This window comes from Triticum aestivum, chromosome 5A, assembly GCF_018294505.1.
Source record: "Triticum aestivum cultivar Chinese Spring chromosome 5A, IWGSC CS RefSeq v2.1, whole genome shotgun sequence".
Classification (NCBI taxonomy): Eukaryota; Viridiplantae; Streptophyta; class Magnoliopsida; order Poales; family Poaceae; genus Triticum; species Triticum aestivum.
Genome location: NC_057806.1, coordinates 63,588,839 through 63,612,008, shown reverse-complemented (window position 1 = coordinate 63,612,008; position 23,170 = coordinate 63,588,839). Strand labels below are relative to the sequence as shown.

At 49.2% G+C, this 23,170-nt stretch overlaps 18 non-coding genes across 18 annotated transcripts; all 18 read left to right on the top strand.

Annotated features, from left to right (window-relative positions):
- Positions 1-12,440: 12,440 nt before the first annotated feature.
- Positions 12,441-12,559, top strand: LOC123108726 (5S ribosomal RNA). Its single transcript, XR_006452053.1, has one exon. It is a non-coding gene; the product is annotated as a 5S ribosomal RNA (ribosomal RNA).
- A 365-nt stretch (positions 12,560-12,924) lies between these two features.
- LOC123109616 (5S ribosomal RNA) lies at positions 12,925-13,043 on the top strand. Its single transcript, XR_006452848.1, has one exon. It is a non-coding gene; the product is annotated as a 5S ribosomal RNA (ribosomal RNA).
- Positions 13,044-13,408: 365 nt separating this feature from the next.
- On the top strand, positions 13,409-13,527 carry LOC123109103 (5S ribosomal RNA). The gene has a single exon (XR_006452395.1). It is a non-coding gene; the product is annotated as a 5S ribosomal RNA (ribosomal RNA).
- A 365-nt stretch (positions 13,528-13,892) lies between these two features.
- LOC123109596 (5S ribosomal RNA) lies at positions 13,893-14,011 on the top strand. The gene has a single exon (XR_006452827.1). It is a non-coding gene; the product is annotated as a 5S ribosomal RNA (ribosomal RNA).
- A 365-nt stretch (positions 14,012-14,376) lies between these two features.
- Positions 14,377-14,495, top strand: LOC123109473 (5S ribosomal RNA). The gene has a single exon (XR_006452700.1). It is a non-coding gene; the product is annotated as a 5S ribosomal RNA (ribosomal RNA).
- Positions 14,496-14,860: 365 nt separating this feature from the next.
- LOC123108742 (5S ribosomal RNA) lies at positions 14,861-14,979 on the top strand. Its single transcript, XR_006452068.1, has one exon. It is a non-coding gene; the product is annotated as a 5S ribosomal RNA (ribosomal RNA).
- Positions 14,980-15,344: 365 nt separating this feature from the next.
- On the top strand, positions 15,345-15,463 carry LOC123109607 (5S ribosomal RNA). The gene has a single exon (XR_006452838.1). It is a non-coding gene; the product is annotated as a 5S ribosomal RNA (ribosomal RNA).
- Positions 15,464-15,828: 365 nt separating this feature from the next.
- Positions 15,829-15,947, top strand: LOC123108817 (5S ribosomal RNA). The gene has a single exon (XR_006452149.1). It is a non-coding gene; the product is annotated as a 5S ribosomal RNA (ribosomal RNA).
- Positions 15,948-16,311: 364 nt separating this feature from the next.
- LOC123109845 (5S ribosomal RNA) lies at positions 16,312-16,430 on the top strand. Its single transcript, XR_006453089.1, has one exon. It is a non-coding gene; the product is annotated as a 5S ribosomal RNA (ribosomal RNA).
- Positions 16,431-16,794: 364 nt separating this feature from the next.
- Positions 16,795-16,913, top strand: LOC123109200 (5S ribosomal RNA). Its single transcript, XR_006452499.1, has one exon. It is a non-coding gene; the product is annotated as a 5S ribosomal RNA (ribosomal RNA).
- A 365-nt stretch (positions 16,914-17,278) lies between these two features.
- On the top strand, positions 17,279-17,397 carry LOC123109774 (5S ribosomal RNA). The gene has a single exon (XR_006453018.1). It is a non-coding gene; the product is annotated as a 5S ribosomal RNA (ribosomal RNA).
- A 364-nt stretch (positions 17,398-17,761) lies between these two features.
- Positions 17,762-17,880, top strand: LOC123109188 (5S ribosomal RNA). Its single transcript, XR_006452486.1, has one exon. It is a non-coding gene; the product is annotated as a 5S ribosomal RNA (ribosomal RNA).
- A 365-nt stretch (positions 17,881-18,245) lies between these two features.
- LOC123109636 (5S ribosomal RNA) lies at positions 18,246-18,364 on the top strand. Its single transcript, XR_006452870.1, has one exon. It is a non-coding gene; the product is annotated as a 5S ribosomal RNA (ribosomal RNA).
- A 364-nt stretch (positions 18,365-18,728) lies between these two features.
- LOC123109445 (5S ribosomal RNA) lies at positions 18,729-18,847 on the top strand. Its single transcript, XR_006452673.1, has one exon. It is a non-coding gene; the product is annotated as a 5S ribosomal RNA (ribosomal RNA).
- A 364-nt stretch (positions 18,848-19,211) lies between these two features.
- LOC123109663 (5S ribosomal RNA) lies at positions 19,212-19,330 on the top strand. The gene has a single exon (XR_006452903.1). It is a non-coding gene; the product is annotated as a 5S ribosomal RNA (ribosomal RNA).
- A 365-nt stretch (positions 19,331-19,695) lies between these two features.
- Positions 19,696-19,814, top strand: LOC123109444 (5S ribosomal RNA). The gene has a single exon (XR_006452672.1). It is a non-coding gene; the product is annotated as a 5S ribosomal RNA (ribosomal RNA).
- Positions 19,815-20,178: 364 nt separating this feature from the next.
- LOC123109662 (5S ribosomal RNA) lies at positions 20,179-20,297 on the top strand. Its single transcript, XR_006452901.1, has one exon. It is a non-coding gene; the product is annotated as a 5S ribosomal RNA (ribosomal RNA).
- A 365-nt stretch (positions 20,298-20,662) lies between these two features.
- LOC123109442 (5S ribosomal RNA) lies at positions 20,663-20,781 on the top strand. The gene has a single exon (XR_006452670.1). It is a non-coding gene; the product is annotated as a 5S ribosomal RNA (ribosomal RNA).
- Positions 20,782-23,170: the final 2,389 nt, after the last annotated feature.

Sequence of the window (23,170 nt, the reverse complement as noted above, 5' to 3'; positions counted from 1 at the left end):
CAAACAACTCCTACACATGCTAGTGGGTTTCATCTAGTTACTGTGGCAATGACAGGTCATGCAGAGGAAATGGGTTCAACTACCGTAACACACAGCAGTTTGAAACGCGTTGTCTTAATGCAGTAAAAGAGAGCAGGAGCGAGAACATGGGATTGTATCGATATGATCAAATGGTTGGTTGCTTGCCTGATGGTTCGATGCACTGATACGGTTCTTCGTTAGGGTAATCACGGTACTCCTCGGAGGCAGAACCTGCCGCAAAGAACACCGATACACAACCATCACCAAACAATGTGCGACAATATGATGCATGCATGAAACATGGCAATATGAGTGTGTTGGGCTAATGCAACTAAAACCAGAAGGGTTTGAACCAATTTGAACCAAAGATTCAAATTTCAAACTCATACATGGCCCTTTAAAGTGTTTTATCTTGTTCTGCATTAAACGTCAAGTTAACTTGTTTAATCATGCATGAAAATAGTACAGATGGATAGATTGGATTTTTCTGATCATTTTTCATATATAACTTGTCTGATTTGGAGTTACAGATTAAAAGTTATGAATTTTTGAAGTTTAAACTATATTCTGGAATTTCCTATATTAGAATAAATCCAGAAAATCAATTACTGCGTCAGCCTGACGTCAGTGTGACATCAGCGGGTCAACGGGACACGGTCCGGGTCAAACCTGACAGTGGGTCCCGCGTGTCAGTGTGATTAGATTAGTTAAAGTTTAATTAAAACTAAACCTATTTAATTAACAGGGCTGGGCCCCACCTGTCATTGACTCAGGAGAGTCAACCAGGGCCCACCCATGGTCAAACCCGGGTCGGCTGCACCGGCGTTTAGCCACCGGCGAGCCCCACGCGGCGGCGGAAGTGGTTTTGGCCGTTCCGGCAACCAAACGAGTCGCAGAGGCCATCGGAGTGGAGCTGAGGAGGAGCCGCAGCTCTTGGTGGAGTCCGTTGGGGTCGGGGTGGCCGGAGTTGGCGCCGGCGACGACTTTGGCGGCCACCGGAGTTCAGCCGAGGGCGAACTTTACGCTAGAGGGGTCGGTGAGGTGCGGGGAGTAGCTGGTTAGGTGCTACGTGACGCGGTGAGCATGATGGACACCAGTTTGTGGCCGGAGGGTGACCGGGAGCACGTCGGCGACGAGCTCCGCGGCGGTGGGTGCGGTTGAGCTCCGGGAGGTCACTACACGGCTCGGAAGCAAGAAAAGAAGGGAGGGGAAGATGGCTAAGCTCACGGGGAGTTTGACGAAGCACTTGGTGCGGCCGGGGACGGGCCGGAGCGACGACGGTGTTGAAGGGGATCTCCGGAGACGGCGGTTCGGTCGAGGTCGATGCGGTGGGCTCGGGCCTTGCGAGCGCTCGGGGCTCGGCTTGCTCGAAGGAGAGGAGGGTGGCGGAGCTCCTGGACACGGCGGCACGGCGTGGGGTTGACGGAGGGCGTGGCTACGGCGAGGGGGTGGCGGCGATGGCGTCGGCCATGGCGGCGGAGCGCGAGAGAGAGGAGTTAGGGGAGAATGGAGGTGTCCTGGGGGTTCACGACGCGGCGTGGAGCACATCCATCCAGCCCCGAGGCGAGGAGGTGAAGCAGGGCGACGGCCAGCTGCGTGGCGCGCGCTGCGGTCGCCGTCGGGCACCTGCCTGCCTGCCTGGCCAGCAAGCAGCTCGCTGGAGCGGCGCTGGGCTGGGCCGGCAGGTGGGCCAGGTGCTGGGCGCCAGGTAGGTTTTTTGCTATTTCTCCTGTTTTCTGTTTTTTTTAATACTTCTGCAACTTTGTTGACTTATTAAAAATACTTAGGCAACTCCTAAAATCACCAAACTACTCCTGGTCCATAGTTGGATTATTTCCAACATGAAACATTTTAGTTTGGAGATATTTGAGCATCTGAATATTTTATATAATTTTAAATGCCCAAATTCAAATATTTATGATTTAATTCAAAGACCCTAAGATGACCTAGGAAAATGTGCATCACTTTTGGCAGAGGTTCCGAACCAAGACAAAAATGATGGGCATTTTAGAAGGGCATTTCAAGTTCATTGAAAAAGTTTTTAGGAAACCCTAGTTGGTTTCAGAGGGGGCTGGGGGTTCTGTCATCCCCATTTCAGGTTTCTGATGAAAGAATAAACATGATGCAACACTCTAATGCATGAACTAGCTAGGGTGTGACAACTCACCCCCACTCAAAAGAATCTCGTCCCGAGATTTGGGTTCCTCCGGAAAGAAGGCGGGATACTTGAGTCGAAGACGATCCTCCCTTTCCCAAGTTGCTTCATCCTCAGAATGGTGCGACCATTGAACTTTGAGAAACTTGATATTATGACGTCGAGTGGTACGCTCGGCCTGATCGAGGATACGAATGGGGTACTCTCGATACGTGAGATTATCTTGGAGATCAAGCGTTTCGTGGTCCACTCCACGGATAGGATCCGAGAAGCAACGCCTGAGTTGAGAAACGTGGAAGACATCGTGGACTCTGGAGAGATGCGGAGGTAGTTCCAACTGGTAGGCAACTTCTCCTCGTTTAGCGAGAATACAAAAGGGTCCAATGTAACGGGGAGCCAATTTGCCTTTGATACCGAAACGATGGGTTCCCTTCAGAGGAGTAACCCGAAGGTAAGCCTTCTCGTCAACCTCGAAAGTCATAGCCTCATGTTTTCGGTCATATTGACTCTTTTGACGAGATTGGGCTGTTTTCAACTTTTCACGAACGATGCGAACTTGCTCTTCTGCCTCCTGAATCATATCCGGGCCAAAGAATTGTCTTTCCCCGGTTTCTGACCAGTTAAGGGGTGTTCGACACCGTCGTCCATAGAGAACTTCAAAAGGGGCTTTACCCAAGCTAGATTGATAGCTGTTGTTGTAAGCAAATTCGGCAAATGGAAGGCATTTCTCCCACTCCATTCCGAATGAGATAACAGAGGCTCGAAGCATGTCTTCTAGAATCTGGTTGACGCGTTCTACTTGACCACTTGATTGAGGGTGAAAAGCGGTGCTAAAGGAAAGGTGGGTTCCCATAGCATTTTGGAAACTTTCCCAAAATCGAGAGGTGAAAAGACTTCCTCGATCCGAGTTAATTTCCAAAGGAACACCATGGAGAAACACTATTCGGGAGATGTATAAGTCTGCCAACTGACTAGCGGTTATACTCTCACGAACAGGTAAGAAATGGGCTACCTTGGAAAGACGATCGACCACGACGAAGATAGCATTATTCCCTCTCTTGGTCCTGGGAAAACCGGTAATGAAATCCATACCAATTTTATCCCATTTCCATTCAGGAATAGCTAGGGGTTGAAGGGTGCCAGCAGGCCGTTGATGCTCTGCTTTTACACGACGGCAGACGTCGCAATTAACAATATACTAAGCAATTTCTCTCTTCATCCTAGTCCACCAGAACCTCTGGCGTAGGTCCTGATACATCTTGGTACTACCGGGATGAATGGTGAGAGGAGATTCATGAGCCTCCTTAAGGATCAACTGCCGTAGATGCTGGTTCTTGGGAACCACTAAACGGTTCTCAAAGTACACAACACCATGATCATTTGTGGAGAAACAACTAGCATCTCCGCTAGCAATGTTCTCCTTGATCTTAGATATTCCCTTATCTCGCTTTTGGGCAGCGATAATTTGATCCGTAAGAGTAGGTTTCGCCACCAAGGTGGAAAGAAAACCTTGAGGAACAATGTGAAGGTTAAGCTTCCGAAATTCCTCATGGAGAAGCGGTTGACTTTGTTGTAACATCAGGTTGTTACAATAAGATTTATGACTTAGCGCATCAGCCATGACATTGGCTTTCCCTGGGGTGTAAGTTATTCCTAAGTCGAAATCTGTGATCAACTCGACCCAACGTCTTTGCCTGAGATTCAAATCCGGTTGGGTGAAGATGTACTTCAGACTTTGGTGATCAGTGAATATTTCGCAACGATTACCAAGGAGGTAATGTCGCCAGGTTTTAAGTGCATAGACTACAGCTGCAAGCTCTAGATCATGAGTAGGATAATTCTCCTCATGTGGGTGCAATTGCCGTGAGGCGTAAGCAATTACGTGTCGATCTTGCATGAGAATACAGCCTAGTCCTTGTCGCGAGGCGTCGCAGTAGATAACAAAGTCCTTAGAGAAGTCTGGCGGTACCAGTACGGGAGCAGAAGTCAGGCGTCTTTTCAGTTCCTGAAAGCTGTGCTCACATTGTGGAGTCCATTCGAACTTTTTATCTTTCTTGAGGAGTTCGGTTAGAGGTTTAGCAACTTTGGAGAAGTTCTCGACAAAGCGACGACAATAGCTCGCTAGGCCAAGGAAACTCCGAACTTGCTTGACCGATTCAGGTGGAGTCCAATTAAGGACGACTTGAACTCGCTCAGGGTTAACAGCAATACCTTTACCAGATATTACATGACCCAGATAGGTCACTTCTAACAACCAAAATTCACATTTAGAGAATTTGGCATAAAGGCGATGCTCTCGAAGTTTCTTCAACACTAGCCTTAGATGTTCGGCATGTTCTTCCTCGTTCTTGGAGTAGATGAGTATATCATCGAGGTAAACCACGACGAATTTATCCAAATACTCCATGAAGATTGAGTTCATTAACCGGGAAAAGGTGGCTGGAGCGTTGGTTAAACCGAAGGACATGACGGTGTACTCGTATTGGCCATAACGAGTAACAAAGGCCGTTTTAGGAATGTCCCCGTTCCTGATTTTGATTTGATGGTAGCCCAACCTCAAATCCATTTTGGAGAAGACTGAGGATCCAGCGAGCTGATCATACAGGTCGTTGATCCTGGGGAGCGGATATTTGTTCTTGATTGTGACCAAATTGACAGGTCGATAATCTACAACCATCCGGTCCGTACCATCCTTCTTCTTGACGAAGAGGACGGGACAAGCCCACGGAGATGAACTAGGTCGGATGAAACCCTTTTTCAAGGACTCATCGAGTTGTTTCTTAAGCTCGGCTAGTTCTAGTGGTGCCATCTTATAGGGTCTTCTAGCAATCGGGGCGGTTCCTGGTATAAGGTCTATTACGAACTCAACATCCCTGTCAGGTGGAACACCTGGCAATTCCTCTGGGAAGACATCCGGGAAGTCACGGACTACCGGAACGTCCTCAAGGTCTGGCAAAGGGCTGGCGTTAAGAGAATATAACTGTCGCTTGGCTATTCGGGTCAAGACATTGACTATCTTCCCCGAGGGATGGGTGAGTTGAACAGTCTTAGAGAAGCAATCAATTTTGGCATGATGAGCTGACATCCAGTCCATACCCAAGATGATATTAATATCTGAAGATTTGAGAGCTATCAAAGATGCAAGGAAAACAAGTCTGTCGACTTGGATTTCATTTCCATAACTTACCCTGGAGGTTTGCCATCTAGAACCGGGAGTAGAAATTTCCATAGTGGATGGCATGTCACAAAATGCAGTGTTATGCAAACGAGCATAGTTCTCGGACATAAATGAATGAGATGCTCCTGTATCGAAAAGAACAGATGCCGGGTGGCAATTAACAAGGAGCGTACCGAGAACGACGTTGGGATCCTCTTGAGCTTCTTCGGCAGAGATACAGTTGACATGGCCACGTGTAGCGGTGGCCGGCTTGGCGTGGAACACTTTACCTGTCGACTTGCCACGGCCAACAGCTTTAGCAGGTTGGTTGGGGTTGGTCTGGGGACACTCGCGCATATAGTGGCCAGATTCCCCACACTTAAAGCAAGTCACGGAACTGGCGCGTGGAGGAGCATTGTTGGTTGGACCACCATAGGGCTTGGCTGGTGCAAACTGTTGAACGGGGCGAGGCGCCTGGAAGGATGGCCTCGGTGTGAACCTGGGTGGCAGGGCAGTGTTAGGCACCCACACGCGGCGCTTCTGAGGGCCAGCACCGGATGAGGAACCCACGTCACGGCCATGCTTGCGTGTTGCGTCATAATCAGTCTGACCAGTCTCAGCACTGATGGCCTTGTTAACAAGCTTCTGAAAAGATGTGCACTCATGCAGAAGGAGGTCGCGGCGAAGCTCAGGACTAAGTCCCTTACGGAACCTTGCTTGCTTCTTGGCATCAGTAGAAACTTCCTCAGTTGCATATCGTGCGAGGTTACCGAACTCCCTGCTGTAAGCATCCACAGAGAGTCGGCCTTGAGTGAAACTGCAAAATTCCTCACGTTTACGGTCCATGAGACCCTCCGGAATGTGATGTTCACGGAAGGCCTCGCTGAATTCAGCCCAAGTAGTGACATGGCCCGCTGGGCGCATAGCTCCATAATTCTCCCACCATAGACTGGCGGGGCCTTCAAGATGATATGCGGCAAAGGTGACCTTGTCAGCCTCAGCTACTAGCGCGGAACGCAGTTTGTGAGAAATACTGCGAAGCCAGTCATCAGCGTCGAGAGGCTCGACGGAGTGGTGGAACGTGGGTGGATGTAACTTGATGAAATCACTGAGTGACACCAAGTTATTTCTCTGATGGTGTGCTGTGTTCTATTCAATACGCTCCAACAAACGGTTGGTCTCCCGCTTGTTTCTCTCGGCTTCCAGCATAACCTCGGCTAGGGAAGGAGGATGAGGCAGATTTACATTCCTGACTTCACTGCCTTCGGCCTGCTCTTGAGGAGCAGGGTTATTGTGCGTGTTGACCATTCTAGGTAAACAAGACAATGATTTAATCAGAATGATAAGATTCCAACACAGGATACAGAATGTAAGGAATAACTTGGAATGCAAGATGATCATCCGTATGACATGGTAGATACAGAAACTGCTTCTTTATTCCATCGTCATACACGCCATACAAGGTTTAGTACAAGACCAAACAAGGTACTATTATGGTGAAAAGAGGATTACATCTCATCGGAGGCATCCCAAGCTCCTATACATTATTTCTCTACACCTCCGGAAAGCGGTACAAACTAGGTCATATCCCACGAGTCACGCAGGACGATAGACGACACAGCTAGTACGAACTAGTGATACTACCACTAACTCAGACCGATCCGTAGTAGTCCTCGTAGAAGTCACCTCCATAGCCTGGAATCTCAACATGATCATCCGGGAACAGACGATCTCGCGGAGCTTGCGGACCATAGGGGCTAGGATGAGGTCTTGGACCAACAGACGGTGGCCTGCGGGGACCACGAGGTGGGGTGATGCCTCCTACATCACGCCAACCCATCACGTCTGGCAGAGCAGATCTCACAGGATAGAGATCGCGCATATCCGAATATCCAACTTGCACCGCCGGTGCAAACCGAGTCAACGTGGCCCAATGGTCAGCACGGGTATTGAAAAGCTCTAGCCTCAAGGCCCGATTTTCACGGTCCTTATCCTTGAGCATCTCAGCAGTGGTGCGAGTCCGTGAATCCTCCTGAGTGGGGTCAGCATAGATAGCCTGGAGATACCCTTGTGCTCCCGGAAGTGATCCTGGCATATACCGGAAATCAGAGTCCCGAAATAGGCCAGTCCTGACTCGCATGATGGTCATCATAGAGTAGGCGGCGTCCTGCACAGCCATCTCAATAGTAACCCCGAGTCCATAGGAGCAGTGAAGGGGCTCGGTGGATCCAGGATAAGATGGAAATATCCTGAAAGTGCAGAGATACTGGCTTTGATTAAAGTCTCGAAATTGCTCTTCGACCGTGTACTCAGGATACCAACGGTATCCAGCCTCAGTCATTACCCTGACCAACATGGCGGTATGGCCGGGTACATCTAGGCATCGAGTCAGGCGAACCACTTGATTGAGGTCGCGAGTGGCCATCTGAAAGCACAACCATATTGCAAAGGCATTAGAATTTCTAGCAAAATTTCGGCAGCATAACAGCTGTAAATGCTCAAAAAGGATTTTGAGACATTTGACAAAGGATTTCATACCCACTCAACAACATCATATCAAGGTTCTAAGTCCATCCCAGCAACATAATGTGGTAGTAGAACTGAACTAGGCTTGTATCCATCAAACCTATAAGGTACTACTGATTAGTAACACGTGAACCTGATAGAGAGAAAAGATCCTAATTCCTTAACCCCCGGTGGAAGAATAGACTGACTCAGATCAGAATGTCATAAGATAAAGGAGTAAAAAGAGCCTTACGCTCCAACCCACAAACTATTCCCCTACATATAACTAAAGAATTTCTAGACTCAACATTGACCAGTTTGGCTTGGAGAACCTACAAGCAGTCCGGCTCTGATGCCAACGCTGTCAGGACCCCGACTCGATGCCACATAGGACTAGCATGTAACACCTCATATCACTTTGCGGCCTCACGCACGGTATTCCCACGGGTGTCGTCTTACCTTTGCCCGGGACCGTTTGCGCCTTTTGGCACACGTATATGATAGTGTCGCTAGCATCCATATGATAAGGAGCCCGGGCTGACATGGCTAGTCGTAAACCCAAAGTGGCACAGACTTACAGGGACAGGCATCCATGACCCAGCAACGAACGTGTCGGTCATCAGCAAGTGGGTCTGGGCTGTAGCACTGGGCTAGCAGGACTCCGGTAAATCGGGCTGTAGCGGGCTAACAGGACTCCGGTACTCAATGCGTGACATTTCCCCGAAGGGACAGACACAGGAACAAAGAAGGACACATGCCGGCCAGCCTAAGCGTTCCAGAGCAGTAGCAAGCTACCATGGCTCAGTGGTAACACTAGGAGACATTTCCCGGTAAGAGAGGCTACTAAAGATAAACAACTAGATAGTCAGATCCCACACATACCAAGCATTTCAATCATACACACAATATGCTCGATATGTGCAAATACAACAAGGCATCACAACATGACTCTACGACACAAGTACTTTATTTAAGGCTCAGAGAGCCATACATAACATACACATAGGTACGGGTCACACGACCCAGCATTCAAGTCATACAGTCATACAAACCAGCAGCGGAAGTAACTTGTCTGAGTACAGACAACTAGTAAAATAAAAGAGGCTTGGAAAGCCTAGCTATACTACGTGGTCCTTCACAAGCTCAGGATCACCACCTGGGCCTTAGCCTACTCATTGATGTCAACGTCTACGAAGAACCCATCAGAAGGGGTTGCAGCGTCTTCTGTAAAAATGTAAATTATAGCAACATGAGTACAAAGGTACTCAGCAGACTTACATCAGATCCTACATACATGCACATTATCAAGAAGGGTTGGTGGAGTTGTTGCAGCAAGCCAGCTTTGACTCTTGGCTAGGCTATCCTACGAGACTCCAACTTGAAATGGTTTTGCGTACACGAGTCCACTACTCACCACTTCAATACACTACGAGGATCCACCTCCATCTTCCTACGGAGGAGCCATCCTCGGCACTCACACTTATCTTGAGGCTTTTAGTAGTTTCCATTTACTTGTCTATGAACTGTATAGGCAACCAAGTAGTCCTTTACCGCGGACGCGGCTATTCGAATAGATCATGTTAACCCTGCAGGGGTGTACTTCTTCATACATGTTTCCACCACTTAGCGTCTGCACACGACATGTGCTCGGCAGACTTCAAGCGAAAGCCGACGTGGGTGTAGACCACGACCTACCTAAACACCTAAGTCTCCAATCCAGGTTTATCGCCTATCCAGGTTCCATCCGCAGGGAGTCCGGCCGAGGTTTCCCATACGGCCCCGAACGATGTGTACAGGGTTCCGTGGCACCTAACGGGTGCCCGGTATTCCCGGCCACGTACCTACCGCATCACAGCCCACCCCTACGGTCAGCGCTGTCCACGGCCTCCAGTAGGCTACAAACACCAGAAACTACTTGCAACTCCTGGACAGAGAACTAGGGTGAATAAGAAGTCGAGCGGGGTCATATTTCAGGGCCCAATGCATGGTAGTAGCTGTATCTTAAATCACACATACAGATCTCAGTGCTTAAGGTCGGCTTCAATGAAACAACCCACCATGTACTCCTACATGGCCTCTCATCGATACCTTTACCAAATCGTGTTCACCACACCACTCTCATTACCGACATAATCATTTCACTCTAGTCCATCACCCAGATGAACCAGACCTGACACGACTCTAAGCATAGCAGGCATAGCAAGGTAGGAACAACACATACATATGGCTCAAACAACTCCTACACATGCTAGTGGGTTTCATCTAGTTACTGTGGCAATGACAGGTCATGCAGAGGAAATGGGTTCAACTACCATAACACACAGCAGTTTGAAACACATTGTCTTAATGCAGTAAAAGAGAGCAGGAGCGAGAACATGGGGTTGTATCGATATGATCAAATGGTTGGTTGCTTGCCTGATGGTTCGATGCACTGATATGGTTCTTCGTTAGGGTAATCACGGTACTCCTCGGAGGCAGAACCTGCCGCAAAGAACACCGATACACAACCATCACCAAACAATGTGCGACAATATGATGCATGCATGAAACATGGCAATATGAGTGTGTTGGGCTAATGCAGCTAAAACAAGAAGGGTTTGAACCAATTTGAACCAAAGATTCAAATTTCAAACTCATACATGGCCCTTTAAAGTGTTTTATCTTGTTCTGCATTAAACATCAAGTTAACTTGTTTAATCATGCATGAAAATAGTACATATGGATAGATTGGATTTTTCTGATCATTTTTCATATATAACTTGTCTGATTTGGAGTTACAGATTAAAAGTTATGAATTTTTGAAGTTTAAACTATATTCTGGAATTTCCTATATTAGAATAAATCCAGAAAATCAATTACTGCGTCAGCCTGACGTCAGTGTGACATCAGCGGGTCAACGGGACACGGTCCGGGTCAAACCTGACAGTGGGTCCCGTGTGTCAGTGTGATTAGATTAGTTAAAGTTTAATTAAAAGTAAACCTATTTAATTAACAGGGCTGGGCCCCACCTGTCATTGACACAGGAGAGTCAACCAGGGCCCACCCGTGGTCAAACCCGGGTTGGCTGCACCGGCGTTTAGCCGCCGGCGAGCCCGACGCGGCGGCGGAAGTGGTTTTGGCCATTCCGGCAACCAAACGAGTCGCGGAGGCCATCGGAGTGGAGCTGAGGAGGAGCCGCAGCTCTTGGTGGAGTCCGTTGGGGTCGGGGTTGCCGGAGTTGGCACCGGCGACGACTTTGGCGGCCACCGGAGTTCGGCCGAGGGTGAACTTTACGCTAGAGGGGTCAGTGAGGTGCGGGGAGTAGCTGGTTAGGTGCTACGTGACGCGGTGAGCATGATGGACACCAGTTTGTGGCCGGAGGGTGACCGGGAGCACGTCGGTGACGAGCTCCACGGCGGTGGGTGCGGTTGAGCTCCGGGAGGTCGCTACACGGCTCGTAAGCAAGAAAAGAAGGGAGGGGAAGATGGCTAAGCTCACGGGGAGTTCGACAAAGCACTTGGTGCGGCCGGGGACGGGCCGGAGCGACGACGGCGTTGAAGGGGATCTGCGGCGACGGCGGTTCGGTCGAGGTCGATGCGGTGGGCTCGGGCCTTGCAAGCTCTCGGGGCTCGGCTTGCTCGAAGGAGAGGAGGGTGGCGGAGCTCCTGGACACGGTGGCACGGCGTGGGCTTGACGGAGGGCGTGGCTACGGCGAGGGGGTGGCGGCGATGGCGTCGGCCATGGCGGGGGAGCGTGAGAGAGAGGGGTTGGGGGAGAATGGAGGTGTCCTGGGGGTTCACGGCGCGGCGTGGAGCTCATCCATCCAGCCCCGAGGCGAGGAGGTGAAGCAGGGTGACGGCCAGCTGCGTGGCACGCGTTGCGGTTGCCGTCGGGCACCTGCCTGCCTGCCTGGCCGGCAAGCAGCTCGCTGGAGCGGCGCTGGGCTAGGCCGGCAGGTGGGCCAGGTGCTGGGCGCCAGGTAGGTTTTTTGCTATTTCTCCTGTTTTCTGTTTTTTAATACTTCTGCAACTTTGTTGACTTATTAAAAATACTTAGGCAACTCCTAAAATTACCAAACTACTCCTGGTCCATAGTTGGATTATTTCCAACATGAAACATTTTAGTTTGGAGATATTTGAGCATCTGAATATTTTATATAATTTTAAATGCCCAAATTCAAATATTTATGATTTAATTCAAAGAACCTAAGATGACCTAGGAAAATGTGCATCACTTTTGGCAGAGGTTCTGAACCAAGACAAAAATGATGGGCATTTTAGAAGGGCATTTCAGGTTCATTGAAAAAGTTTTTAGTAAATCCTAGTTGGTTTCAGAGGGGGCTGGGGGTTCTGTCGTCCCCATTTCAGGTTTCTGATGAAAGAATAAACATGATGCAACACTCTAATGCATGAACTAGCTAGGGTGTGACAACGTGTTGCTGCGGAATAGAGGGAGGGGTGGAAATCGTGGTAAACTCGTCTTCGTAGTTGAGCGAGAGAGTAAGTAGTATAGGGCATTATCCATTAGTAGGCGACGGTTGTAATGGTAGTAAGAATGTACGGCCGTCTTTGTAGCGGACGTGGGAGTGGGAAGCATAAGGGATGAAGCCGGGGGTAACATGTCGGATGCGATCATACCAGCACTAAAGCACCGGATCCCATCAGAACTCCAAAGTTAAGTGTGCTTGGGCGAGAGTAGTACTAGGATGCGTGACCTCCTGGGAAGTCCTCGTGTTGCATTCCCTTTTTTAATTATTTTTGTACGTACGTGAGGAACAGAACGCACGTGCGTGATATATATTAAGCCTGTCATCATATTTTTGACATTTGCGATATGTTTTAGCTCGGAGCTCATTAGTCACGCGTCTAGGGAGAGTTGGGGCCCGAAAAGCGCGTTCTGAAAGGGGTGTAAAATACGTGTTGCTGCGGTATAGAGGGAGGGGTGGAAATCGTGGTAAACTCGTCTTCGTAGTTGAGCGAGAGAGTAAGTAGTATAGGGCATTATCCATTAGTAGGCGACGGTTGTAATGATAGTAAGAATGTACGGCCGTCTTTGTAGCGGACGTGGGAGTGGGAAGCATAAGGGATGAAGCCGGGGGTAACATGTTGGATGCGATCATACCAGCAGTAAAGCACCGGATCCCATCAGAACTCCGAAGTTAAGCGTGCTTGGGCGAGAGTAGTACTAGGATGGGTGACCTCCTGGGAAGTCCTCGTGTTGCATTCCCTTTTTTAATTATTTTTGTACGTACGTGAGGAACAGAACGCACGTGCGTGATATATATTAAGCCTGTCACCATATTTTTGACATTTGCGATATGTTTTAGCTCGGAGCTCATTAGTCACGCGTCTAGGGAGAGTTGGGGCGCGAAAAGCGCGTTCTGAAAGGGGTGTAAAATACGTGTTGCTGCGGTATAGAGGGAGGGGTGGAAATCGTGGTAAACTCGTCTTCGTAGTTGAGCGAGAGAGTAAGTAGTATAGGGCATTATCCGTTAGTAGGCGACAGTTGTAATGATAGTAAGAATGTACGGCCGTCTTTGTAGCGGACGTGGGAGTGGGAAGCATAAGGGATGAAGCCGGGGGTAACATGTCGGATGCGATCATACCAGCACTAAAACACCGGATCCCATCAGAACTCCGAAGTTAAGCGTGCTTGGGCGAGAGTAGTACTAGGATGGGTGACCTCCTGGGAAGTCCTCGTGTTGCATTCCCTTTTTTAATTATTTTTGTACGTACGTGAGGAACAGAACGCACGTGCGTGATATATATTAAGCCTGTCATCATATTTTTGACATTTGCGATATGTTTTAGCTCGGAGCTCATTAGTCACGCGTCTAGGGAGAGTTGGGGCGCGAAAAGCGCGTTCTGAAAGGGGTGTAAAATACGTGTTGCTGCGGTATAGAGGGAGGGGTGGAAATCATGGTAAACTCGTCTTCGTAGTTGAGCGAGAGAGTAACTAGTATAGGGCACTATCCGTTAGTAGGCGACGGTTGTAATGATAGTAAGAATGTACGGCCGTCTTTGTAGCGGACGTGGGAGTGGGAAGCATAAGGGATGAAGCCGGGGGTAACATGTCGGATGCGATCATACCAGCACTAAAGCACCGGATCCCATCAGAACTCCGAAGTTAAGCGTGCTTGGGCGAGAGTAGTACAAGGATGGGTGACCTCCTGGGAAGTCCTCGTGTTGCATTCCCTTTTTTAATTATTTTTGTACGTACGTGAGGAATAGAACGCACGTGCGTGATATATATTAAGCATGTCATCATATTTTTGACATTTGCGATATGTTTTAGCTTGGAGCTCATTAGTCACGCGTCTAGGGAGAGTTGGGGCGCGAAAAGCGCGTTCTGAAAGGGGTGTAAAATACGTGTTGCTGCAGTATAGAGGGAGGGGTGGAAATCGTGGTAAACTCGTCTTCGTAGTTGAGCGAGAGAGTAAGTAGTATAGGGCATTATCCATTAGTAGGCGACGGTTGTAATGATAGTAAGAATGTACGGCTATCTTTGTAGCGGACGTGGGAGTGGGAAGCATAAGGGATGAAGCCGGGGGTAACATCTCGGATGCGATCATACCAGCACTAAAGCACCGGATCCCATCAGAACTCCGAAGTTAAGCGTGCTTGGGCGAGAGTAGTACTAGGATGGGTGACCTCCTAGGAAGTCCTCGTGTTGCATTCCCTTTTTTAATTATTTTTGTACGTACGTGAGGAACAGAACGCACGTGCGTGATATATATTAAGTCTGTCATCATATTTTTGACATTTGCGATATGTTTTAGCTCGGAGCTCATTAGTCACGCGTCTAGGGAGAGTTGGGGCGCAAAAAGCGCGTTCTGAAAGGGGTGTAAAATACGTGTTGCTGCGGTATAGAGGGAGGGGTGGAAATCGTGGTAAACTCGTCTTCGTAGTTGAGCGAGAGAGTAAGTAGTATAGGGCATTATCTGTTAGTAGGCGACGGTTGTAATGGTAGTAAGAATGTACGGCCGTCTTTGTAGCGGACGTGGGAGTGGGAAGCATAAGCGATGAAGCCGGGGGTAACATGTCGGATGTGATCATACCAGCACTAAAGCACCGGATCCCAGCAGAACTCCGAAGTTAAGCCTGCTTGGGCGAGAGTAGTACTAGGATGGGTGACCTCTTGGGAAGTCCTCGTGTTGCATTCCCTTTTTTAATTATTTTCGTACGTACGTGAGGAACAGAACGCACGTGTGTGATATATATTAAGCCTGTCATCATATTTTTGACATTTGCAATATGTTTTAGCTCGGAGCTCATTAGTCACGCGTCTAGGGAGAGTTGGGGCGCGAAAAGCGCGTTCTGAAAGGGGTGTAAAATACGTGTTGCTGCGGTATAGAGGGAGGGGTGGAAATCGTGGTAAACTCGTCTTCGTAGTTGAGCGAGAGAGTAAGTAGTATAGGGCATTATCCATTAGTAGGCGACGGTTGTAATGGTAGTAAGAATGTACGGCCGTCTTTGTAGCGGACGTGGGAGTGGGAAGCATAAGGGCTGAAGCCGGGGGTAACATGTCTGATGCGATCATACCAGCACTAAAGCACCGGATCCCATCAGAACTCCGAAGTTAAGCGTGCTTGGGCGAGAGTAGTACTAGGATGGGTGACCTCCTGGGAAGTCCTTGTGTTGCATTCCCTTTTTTAATTATTTTTGTACGTACGTGAGGAACAGAACGCACGTGCGTGATATATATTAAGCATGTCATCATATTTTTGACAGTTGCGATATGTTTTAGCTCGGAGCTCATTAGTCACGCGTCTAGGGAGAGTTGGCGCGCGAAAAGCGCGTTCTGAAAGGGGTGTAAAATACGTGTTGCTGCGGTATAATGGGAGGGGTGGAAATCGTGGTAAACTCGTCTTCGTAGTTGAGCGAGAGAGTAAGTAGTATAGGGCATTATCAATTAGTAGGCGACGGTTGTAATGATAGTAAGAATGTACGGCCGTCTTTGTAGCGGACGTGGGAGTGGGAAGCATAAGGGATGAAGCCGGGGGTAACATGTCGGATGTGATCATACCAGCACTAAAGCACCGGATCCTATCAGAACTCCGAAGTTAAGCGTGCTTGGGCGAGAGTAGTACTAGGATGGGTGACCTCCTGGGAAGTCTTCGGGTTGTATTCCCTTTTTTAATTATTTTTGTAAATACGTGAGGAACAGAACGCACGTGCGTGATATATATTAAGCATGTCATCATATTTTTGACATTTGCAATATGTTTTAGCTCGGAGCTCATTAGTCACGCGTCTAGGGAGAGTTGGGGCGCGAAAAGCGCATTCTGAAAGGGGTGTAAAATACGTGTTGCTGCGGTATAGAGGGAGGGGTGGAAATCGTGGTAAACTCGTCTTCGTAGTTGAGCGAGAGAGTAAGTAGTATAGGGCATTATCCATTAGTAGGCGACGGTTGTAATGGTAGTAAGAATGTACGACCGTCTTTGTAGCGGACGTGGGAGTGGGAAGCATAAGGGATGAAGCCGGGGGTAACATGTGGATGTGATCGTACCAGCACTAAAGCACCGGATCCCATCAGAACTCCGAAGTTAAGCGTGCTTGGGCAAGAGTAGTACTAGGATGGGTGACCTCCTGGGAAGTCCTCGTGTTGCATTCCCTTTTTTAATTATTTTTGTACGTACGTGAGGAACAGAACGCACGTGCGTGATATATATTAAGCCTGTCATCATATTTTTGACATTTGCGATATGTTTTAGCTCGGAGCTCATTAGTCACGCGTCTAGGGAGAGTTGGGGCGCGAAAAGCGCGTTCTGAAAGGGGTGTAAAATACTGTTGCTGCGGTATAGAGGGAGGGGTGGAAATCGTGGTAAACTCGTCTACGTAGTTGAGCGAGAGAGTAAGTAGTATAGGGCATTATCCATTAGTAGGCGACGGTTGTAATGGTAGTAAGAATGTACGGCCGTCTTTGTAGCGGACGTGGGAGTGGGAAGCATAAGGGATGAAGCCGGGGGTAACATGTCGGATGCGATCATACCAGCACTAAAGCACCGGATCCCATCAGAACTCCGAAGTTAAGCGTGCTTGGGCGAGAGTAGTACTAGGATGGGTGACCTCTTGGGAAGTCCTCGTGTTGCATTCCCTTTTTTAATTATTTTTGTACGTACGTGAGGAACAGAACGCACGTGCGTGATATATATTAAGCCTGTCATCATATTTTTGACATTTGCGATATGTTTTAGCTCGGAGCTCATTAGTCACGCGTCTAGGGAGAGTTGGGGCGCGAAAAGCGCGTTCTGAAAGGGGTGTAAAATACGTGTTGCTGCGGTATAGAGGGAGGGGTGGAAATCGTGGTAAACTCGTCTTCGTAGTTGAGCGAGAGAGTAAGTAGTATAGGGCATTATCCATTAGTAGGCGACAGTTGTAATGGTAGTAAGAATGTACGGCCGTCTTTGTAGCGGACGTGGGAGTGGGAAGCATAAGGGATGAAGCCGGGGGTAACATGTCGGATGCGATCATACCAGCACTAAAGCACCGGATCCCATCAAAACTCCGAAGTTAAGCGTGCTTGGGCGAGAGTAGTACTAGGATGGGTGACCTCCTGGGAAGTGCTCGTGTTGCATTCCCTTTTTAATTATTTTTGTACGTACGTGAGGAACAGAACGCACGTGCGTGATATATATTAAGCCTGTCATCATATTTTTGACATTTGCGATATGTTTTAGCTCGGAGCTCATTAGTCACGCGTCTAGGGAGAGTTGGGGCGCGAAAAGCGCGTTCTGAAAGGGGTGTAAAATACGTGTTGCTGCGGTATAGAGGGAGGGGTGGAAATTGTGGTAAACTCGTCTACGTAGTTGAGCGAGAGAGTAAGTAGTATAGGGCATTATCCATTAGTAGGCGACGGTTGTAATGGTAGTAAGAATGTACGGCCGTCTTTGTAGCGGACGTGGGAGTGGGAAGCATAAGGGATGAAGCCGGGGGTAACATGTCGGATGCGATCATACCAGCACTAAAGCACCGGATCCCATCAGAACTCCGAAGTTAAGCGTGCTTGGGCGAGAGTAGTACTAGGATGGGTGACCTCTTGGGAAGTCCTCGTGTTGCATTCCCTTTTTTAATTATTTTTGTACGTACGTGAGGAACAGAACGCACGTGCGTGATATATATTAAGCCTGTCATCATATTTTTGACATTTGCGATATGTTTTAGCTCGGAGCTCATTAGTCACGCGTCTAGGGAGAGTTGGGGCGCGAAAAGCGCGTTCTGAAAGGGGTGTAAAATACGTGTTGCTGCGGTATAGAGGGAGGGGTGGAAATCGTGGTAAACTCGTCTTCGTAGTTGAGCGAGACAGTAAGTAGTATAGGGCATTATCCATTAGTAGGCGACGGTTGTAATGGTAGTAAGAATGTATGGCCGTCTTTGTAGCGGACGTGGGAGTGGGAAGCATAAGTGATGAAGCCGGGGGTAACATGTCGGATGCGATCATACCAGCACTAAAGCACCGGATCCCATCAGAACTCTGAAGTTAAGCGTGCTTGGGCGAGAGTAGTACTAGGATGGGTGACCTCCTGGGAAGTGCTCGTGTTGCATTCCCTTTTTAATTATTTTTGTACGTACGTGAGGAACAGAACGCACGTGCGTGATATATATTAAGCCTGTCATCATATTTTTGACATTTGCGATATGTTTTAGCTCGGAGCTCATTAGTCACGCGTCTAGGGAGAGTTGGGGCGCGAAAAGCGCGTTCTGAAAGGGGTGTAAAATACGTGTTGCTGCGGTATAGAGAGAGGGGTGGAAATCGAGGTAAACTCGTCTTCGTAGTTGAGCGAGACAGTAAGTAGTGTAGGGCATTATCCATTAGTAGGCGACCGTTGTAATGGTAGTAAGAATGTACGGCCGTCTTTGTAGCGGACGTGGGAGTGGGAAGCATAAGGGATGAAGCCGGGGGTAACATGTTGGATGCGATCATACCAGCATTAAAGCACCGGATCCCATCAGAACTCCGAAGTTAAGCGTGCTTGGGCGAGAGTAGTACTAGGATGGGTGACCTCCTGGGAAGTCCTCGTGTTGCATTCCCTTTTTTAATTATTTTGTACGTACGTGAGGAACAGAACGCACGTGCGTGACATATATTAAGCCTGTCATCATATTTTTGACATTTGCGATAAGTTTTAGCTTGGAGCTCATTAGTCACGCGTCTAGGGAGAGTTGGGGCGCGAAAAGCGCGTTCTGAAAGGGGTGTAAAATACGTGTTGCTGCGGTATAGAGGGAGGGGTGGAAATCGTGGTAAACTCGTCTTCGTAGTTGAGCGAGACAGTAAGTAGTATAGGGCATTATCCATTAGTAGGCGACAGTTGTAATGGTAGTAAGAATGTACGGCCGTCTTTCTAGCGGACGTGGGAGTGGGAAGCATAAGGGATGAAGCCGGGGGTAACATGTCGGATGCGATCATACCAGCACTAAAGCACCGGATCCCATCAAAACTCCGAAGTTAAGCGTGCTTGGGCGAGAGTAGTACTAGGATGGGTGACCTCCTGGGAAGTCCTCGTGTTGCATTCCCTTTTTTAATTATTTTTGTACGTACGTGAGGAACAGAACGCACGTGCGTGATATATATTAAGCCTGTCATCATATTTTTGACATTTGCGATATGTTTTAGCTCGGAGCTCATTAGTCACGCGTCTAGGGAGAGTTGGGGCGCGAAAAGCGCGTTCTGAAAGGGGTGTAAAATACGTGTTGCTGCGGTATAGAGAGAGGGGTGGAAATCGAGGTAAACTCGTCTTCGTAGTTGAGCGAGACAGTAAGTAGTGTAGGGCATTATCCATTAGTAGGCGACCGTTGTAATGGTAGTAAGAATGTACGGCCGTCTTTGTAGCGGACGTGGGAGTGGGAAGCATAAGGGATGAAGCCGGGGGTAACATGTTGGATGCGATCATACCAGCATTAAAGCACCGGATCCCATCAGAACTCCGAAGTTAAGCGTGCTTGGGCGAGAGTAGTACTAGGATGGGTGACCTCCTGGGAAGTCCTCGTGTTGCATTCCCTTTTTTAATTATTTTGTACGTACGTGAGGAACAGAACGCACGTGCGTGACATATATTAAGCCTGTCATCATATTTTTGACATTTGCGATATGTTTTAGCTTGGAGCTCATTAGTCACGCGTCTAGGGAGAGTTGGGGCGCGAAAAGCGCGTTCTGAAAGGGGTGTAAAATACGTGTTGCTGCGGTATAGAGGGAGGGGTGGAAATCGTGGTAAACTCGTCTTCGTAGTTGAGCGAGACAGTAAGTAGTATAGGGCATTATCCATTAGTAGGCGACGGTTGTAATGGTAGTAAGAATGTACGGCCGTCTTTCTAGCGGACGTGGGAGTGGGAAGCATAAGGGATGAAGCCGGGGGTAACATGTCGGATGCGATCATACCAGCACTAAAGCACCGGATCCCATCAAAACTCCGAAGTTAAGCGTGCTTGGGCGAGAGTAGTACTAGGATGGGTGACCTCCTGGGAAGTCCTCGTGTTGCATTCCCTTTTTTAATTATTTTTGTACGTACGTGAGGAACAGAACGCACGTGCGTGATATATATTAAGCCTGTCATCATATTTTTGACATTTGCGATATGTTTTAGCTCGGAGCTCATTAGTCACGCGTCTAGGGAGAGTTGGGGCGCGAAAAGCGCGTTCTGAAAGGGGTGTAAAATACGTGTTGCTGCGGTATAGAGAGAGGGGTGGAAATCGAGGTAAACTCGTCTTCGTAGTTGAGCGAGACAGTAAGTAGTGTAGGGCATTGTCCATTAGTAGGCGACCGTTGTAATGGTAGTAAGAATGTACGGCCGTCTTTGTAGCGGACGTGGGAGTGGGAAGCATAAGGGATGAAGCCGGGGGTAACATGTTGGATGCGATCATACCAGCATTAAAGCACCGGATCCCATCAGAACTCCGAAGTTAAGCGTGCTTGGGCGAGAGTAGTACTAGGATGGGTGACCTCCTGGGAAGTCCTCGTGTTGCATTCCCTTTTTTAATTATTTTGTACGTACGTGAGGAACAGAACGCATGTGCGTGATATATATTAAGCATGTCATCATATTTTTGACATTTGCGATATGTTTTAGCTCGGAGCTCATTAGTCACGCGTCTAGGGGGAGTTGGGGCGCGAAAAGCGCGTTCTGAAAGGGTTGTAAAATACGTGTTGCTGCGGTATAGAGGGAGAGGTGGAAATCGTGGTAAACTCGTCTTCGTAGTTGAGCGAGAGAGTAAGTAGTATAGGGCATTATCCATTAGTAGGCGACGGTTGTAATGGTAGTAAGAATGTACGTGTCGTGGTTCTAAGCCTGACAGTAGAGTGGGGGGTAGGTATGGAGAGACAAGGTTCTAGCTATGGAGAGGTTGTAAGCACAAAGGATGTACGAGTTCAGGCCCTTCTCGGAAGAAGTAACAGCCCTACGTCTCGGAGCCCGGAGGCGGTCGAGTGGATTATGAACGTATGGATTACAAGGTGCCGAACCCCTCTGCCTGTGGAGGGGGGTGGCTTATATAGAGTGCGCCAGGACCCCAGCCAGCCCACGTAGGAGAGGGTTTAAGGTGAGTTAAGTCTGGGGCGTTACTGGTAACGCCCCACATAAAAAGCCTTTACTATCATAAAGTCTACTTAATTACAGGCCGTTGCGATGCAGAGTGCCTCTTGGCCTCCTGGTGGTCGAGTGAGTCTTCGTGGTCGAGTCCTTCAGGTCAGTCGAGTGAATCTTCGTTGGTCGACTGGAAGGCAACCTCTTCTAGGGATGTCCTAGGGTAAGTTACCTGGAACAGGTCCATGACCCTACCCTAGGTACATAACCCTATCATTAGCCCCCGAATGGATTGAGGCTTCGAGTGAAGAAGGCGTTGATGTCGTTTTCGATTAACCTTTGCGCTCTAGTTGTGCGCTGTTCTGGATCAAGAATCTCTTCGTTGACGGGGAGCAATTTGTCTTCGGTCGACTTGATCCATTCTATTTTTGCGTCGAGTGATCTTTCGAGCTTCGACGGTCTCCGAGCGACGGATCGCCGGAAACACCGCGTCAGACAGACTGATTTGTTGCTCGCGGATTCCGCGGGGTGCGAAATTTGGGGGCGCGCGCGAAGCGGGGGAGACCGCGGCGTTCGGATGGGACGGGGCATAGACGCCTCGATTTCCGCGCCGCCTTTTTCGCCACGTATCCAGTCCTCATAACTGCTCCCAGATATGATTAGATCGACCGGGCCCACATGTCAGCCACTCGGAAGAGACCTTATAAATGCGCCCGGCGGGGATTTCTGTGTTGCGCCTCAGCATTCTCCCTCTCTCCCTCTGCCTCCTTCCTCTCTGCACAGCGTGCTCGCTCTCACCTCCGCACCACTTTCCTTCGCGCATCTCATCGGTGACCATGGCCAAGGAGAAGACGGCGGCGCTGGAGCGTGCCAAGAAGGCGTCGGCATCGGAGAAGGCGAAGGGGAGATCCACCAGCCGCAGAGGGTCCTCGTCCAGATCCCGCCTGCCGAAAGGCTGGGTCCAAGGAGACTGGATCCAGTCGACTATCACGGAGAAGGACCTCCTCGACATGGCCAACGAGGGCTTGATCCCTCACGGAGCTGCGAGGTTGCCGGGGAAGGAGTGGCAGCCACAGCCAGAAGAGGGTGAGTGCGTGCTCCTGGCCACTCATGTTGATCGTGGGTTTTCCTTGCCACCAAGCATTTTCTTCCGTGGCTTCTTGAATTTCTTTGGAGCGCAGCTCCACCACTTTACCCCAAACTCCATTGCCTATCTTGCTGCATTCGTGTCCATGTGTGAGGGTTTCTTGGGTTGCCGACCGCACTGGGGTTTGTTCAAACGTATCTTCACGTGTCGCTCTCAGACCGTGAAGAAGGCTAGCCCAGGTGACGAGAAGACCCGAGTCGTCCAAACGTGTGGGGGCCTGGGGATTCAAGTGAGGAATAATAGCACCTTCCCGCCCATGAGCTTTCCCGAGTCCGTCAGAGGCTGGCAGTCGACTTGGTTCTACTGCCAGGTCCAGTCGACGCCAGGGCAGTCGAGTGGACTCCCTCCGTTTACCATGGACCGAGTGAACAAGCCCTCCCCTCTGAAGCTGATTCCGGAGGAGAAAGCCGACGTGAAGATGTTGATGGAGCGCGTGGTGCAGTTGGTTCGGGAGGGGGTGACGGGCATGGATCTTCTGGAGGTCTTCCTCAGGCGTCGCATCCAACCCCTTCAATTCCGGAGCCACTGCATGTGGTTGTACTGTGGGCCCGAAGACGAGACTAGAGTCCATCCAGAAGAAGTCGACGATGTCACTCTGGAAAGATGGATGGTAGCCGTTACCGGAAACAGGGACAACCCGCGCGGAGCCAGAAGGATTCCTCCACTCGACCACAACAGCAACCCAAACAA